We start from the raw sequence: 4,291 nt of genomic DNA, 5'->3' as shown, positions 1-4,291 counted from the left end.
TTGTGTTCTAGGTACAGGTTATGCCTAGGTTCCTCTGGCTTAACTCATGTGTCCATTCGCGAGGCATCATCAGGCACCCATGTGCCACGCCGGGCGCCGACCCCGTGTCATGTGCGTCTCCAGCTCTTGCGTTGTGGTCGCCGGCTGTCTCGGGCCGGCCCGATCCCGGACGTGTGGCGCCCGGGGCCGGTCCGTGTGGCCTGCATCAGGTGCTGTGCCCGTGGCCCGTGGCGTGTGTCTGCGTCCGGTGTGGCCCTCGTGACATGTAGGGTCAAAAGTCTTTGTGACCGGCCTCCGTCACATGTGACCCATGCTGCACGTGTCCCTGCCAGGTGCGATCCCTGTGACGTGTTTCCCCCCAGGTGTGGTCCATCTGACGTATTTTCCCGCCAGGTGCAGTCCGTGTGACGTATTTCTCTGCCAGGTGTGATCCCTTCTCCACCAGGTGCGGTCCCTGTGACGTGTTCTCCGCCAGGTGCGGCCCCTGTGACGTGTCTCTCCACCAGGGTGCCGTGTGACGTGTTCTCCACCAGGTGCGGTCCCTGTGACGTGTTCTCCGCCAGGTGCGGCCCCTGTGACGTGTCTCTCCACCAGGTGTGGCCCGTGTGACGTGTTCTCCACCAGGTGCGGTCCCTGTGACGTGTTTCTCCACCAGGTGTGGTCCCTGTGACGTGTTTCTCCACCAGGTGTGGTCCGTGTGACGTTTTTCCACCAGGTGCGGTCCGTGTGACGTGTTTCTCCACCAGTTGTGGTCCGTGTGACGTTTCTCCACCAGGTGCGGTCCGTGTGACGTGTTTCTCCACCAGGTCCGGTTTCCGCTGGCGCTGAGCGACGTGGCCCAGTCGCTGCTGCAGGGCCTGCTACAGAAGGACCCGACCAGACGGTTGGGTGGCGGACCCCGGGACGCCGAGGAGATCAAGGAGCACCCCTTCTTCTCTCCCATTAACTGGGAAGATCTGGAGGCCAAGAAGGTCAGACAGCTGGGGAGTTTGTGCCAGCGGCTGGCATCGGTCTAGCTGGACGGGGGTGGGAGTGACGTGCCATTGCAGTCGCTCCTGTCAACCGGATTTAAGAACTAGATCTGGCGCAGTGATGGTGACCAGCTAGCTCAAAGTCAGTCTATTTTTGTGGGCATGTATTCACGCAACCACTACTGGCGTATCACGCGCAGGGATTTCATTCGGTCGTCTTGTAACTCTCACGTTCGTGAATGACGTCAGCCGCTGCGAGCGCGCGAACTCGGCTTCCTGGACGTATTCCTGTGGTGCGCTGCAGCACGCGCATTGGGGGCCCGTGCACCTGAACGGTTGGTCTTTCAAGCAGCCAAGGGTAGTTTGTTTCGTAAGGCAGCGCTCGGTGGTGGCTGCTGGTCTGTTAGCAGTGACGGTAGAGAACGCCGCTGGTCCCTGGTCTGGGGAGGACACCGTTGGTCCGCTGGTACGCGAGCGGTGGTCCTCGGTTTTGGCTTGTTTGGGTCCTTGATACAAGCAAGGAAGGCATCGAGCTCCTGGTTTTTCGCCACTTTATGGTCAGAGATATTATGCTGGTAGTTATTGACCCTCACGATACCAGAAGGTACTGGTTAAACGACGTTAACAAGCTGCATTTGATTGTATTGGCAACTCTGGAACGTTTCGGGCCGTGCTCAGGACTCGTGATGATACCCTCTCGTGGGAGCTACGCCACTGAGGCCAATGGGGCAATTGACGAGGCACAGTAATGGGCCGCGGGTCCTGACTCTGGAGGGCTCCTCAATGTAAGCCGTCCTGGCCGGGCGCCGTTCTGCGGGTGCTGCTGTTGGCTTCTTGTGGGTGATGGATGGACTATGTCGGCGCTTGAAGGGCATCGCGGACGAGGGTGGCCCTCAGTCACAGTGCGGCACGACAGAACCACCCGGAGTCGCACGGGCTTTGCGCGGAACAGCTGCCGGCGCCCGGGCCCAGACTCGCTCGTTGCTGGAGCCGATGTTGAGCCTTGCAGCTGGGAGTGCTCGCGCTGGCGATCATCGATCTGATTTGACCTGGCCTGGCCGGCCGCCCGTGACGTGACCACCTGCCCTGCCGAGCCGACCGGACCCCAGACGCAGTGCTCGGCCGCGACTCCTGACCTGACCTTACCCTGACCCGACCGCCGGCCGTTCCATATCACGCCGCCGTTCAAGCCGCAGGTGGAGAGCGAGACGGACACGCGTTACTTCGACTCCGAGTTCACCGGCGAGTCTGTGGAGCTGACGCCGCCGGAGAACGCGCCGCCTGGACGCCATCACCGAGGAGCCGGCCTCCTACTTCACCGCCTTCAGCTACCAGGACTCGCCGCGGTAGGCGGCGGCCGCGGCGCGCGCGCCCGCCCCGCCAGCCCTGTGATAGTGCCCGACGGCGACGCGGGCCGCGGCCGGCGCCGGCGCTGGCGCCAGCCTGCAGCTGACCAGAGCCTAATAATGGCGGCGGCCGGGCGGCCGAGTGTGCCGGGCCGCCCGGCCGGGATGCCGCGCCTCGCGCGTGGGCGTGCCGGCCCCCTCCGAGCTGGTGCTGACGGGCGCGGCAGACTCGTGACGTTTGTGTCGCGGCCGCCGCTAGGTCGTCCCCCGGGTGCCGAGTTTTGTCGGTGCCGCGTCCGGAGCTTCCGAGGTCCCGTTCCGATTGTTTTAGCATAACGATTGTTTTCGTTATACCCTTAATCAGGGCGTTGTTTTAATATCCGTTGTTGGCCGCGCGCGACGGGCCACGCTCTTCCCGCCCCTGCACGCGCACCGCACACCCACCCACACCCGCAAACGCAGCACAGATGTGGCGCGGACACCGGGGTGACGCGGACGCGCGCGTACGAGGCGACCGCCCGTCTCACACTGACGCAAGCGCACGTGTTGACATTCGCCGACTGGGATTCACCTGGACAAGCGCGGGACTCCGCGGCACTCAGCTTCATGTGCACGGGCGCCGTCGGTGTCGGGTGCCGGTGCTTCGGACGCGAGGGGGCGTCGCCCGCCGCGCTCATGGTGTCGGCTGGTTTGACGATGGCGACGCGGTGTTCGCTGCTGTGAGCTGTGGCAAACGTTGCGCGTGGCCTGCCGCGATGGTGGCGCCGCCTTTCGCCGTGCGGCATAGTTGGACGGATGAGGGAATGAGAGTAGGGAGTGTGTGTTTGCGGGTTAGTCAGAACGGTTTCAGTGTGTGAAATGTTGGCGTATACTTTCAGCTAAACTGTTGTCCTCCATGCCAGTCAAATAAACACAATGGAAGCTGCGGTATTTGGCTCGTATGGTATGTTTATCACTGGCAGTCGGATGGTTCTCGCGTCACCCAGCATGTGAACCCATTTCTTCTCGTGGACATTAATCCGCTTTCCTCTTGAGGAAGCGCTTTACGTCAGCGTGGCTGGTGTGCCTGCGCGTTCGAGACCGGCTGGATGAGGCGGATACTAAGCCTGATGATGGTGCCCCCGCACACTGCATGACCCAGCCCCTCGGCCACGCACGGCTCCAACCTATGATTTGCAGCTCTGCCAGCATCATGAAGGTGACAATGTCCCGCAAGAGTTTTCTTCCTTTGTAGTGGAGAGGATTTCGCGGTACGAGAGCTCATTACAGATTTGTACTGCCGGGTTCAAGGGCGCGAGAGGAACTGGATGCGTATTCGTTTGTGGTCGTCTCACTTGAGGCAACTGCCTCTGTCATCACGCGTCAGTTTTTCCTCAGAACTGTACGCCTTTTTAGCCGCCCTTCCGTACGTGACCTGTCGGACAGAAAGAGGTGTAGTCTTCGGAGACCCGCTAAGTGCACTCCTATCATAGACCCACTTCGATTCACGCGACCATCCCTCTCTGACACGATCGTTAGGAAGGAACGAACGTTTAAGCAACACTCAAATCCCTTTTGTGTGGATCCCCAGCCACGTTGGGATATTGGCCAACGAGGAAGGCAGGCGCTGCAGCGAAGTTCGTTCCATTTTAAGAGAGGTCGCTGCCAGTTCATGTACGTGCTCGAGGTCTCCAGTCGGTCATATCTACTTACGTCCCCGATGCGTGGGCGGAGCATGTTTGAACAGCATCTGCACCGCACCTTAAGGGCGATCGAGCCCGAGCTTGGTAGCTGGAAGGCCTCCCACCGCTAAAGGCCGCTCCTGGGCGGTCAACGCTTTGTAGGCTTCAGTCGGATCATACGTGTGCAGCGCACTCGTTTCACTTGACACACCACAATGTGTCACCGCGTGACAAATGTGCGGACGGACTGTCTGTTGAACATGTTCTCGTGTCGTGCTGACGCCATGAGCCGAGAGCAAGTGAAACCCCAACC

Source organism: Pollicipes pollicipes, unplaced genomic scaffold, assembly GCF_011947565.3.
Source record: "Pollicipes pollicipes isolate AB1234 unplaced genomic scaffold, Ppol_2.1 Scaffold_2555;HRSCAF=2994_pilon_pilon_pilon, whole genome shotgun sequence".
Lineage (NCBI taxonomy): Eukaryota > Metazoa > Arthropoda > Thecostraca > Pollicipedomorpha > Pollicipedidae > Pollicipes > Pollicipes pollicipes.
The sequence above is the reverse complement of the archived record's forward strand: the minus strand, read 5'-3'. Positions refer to the sequence as shown.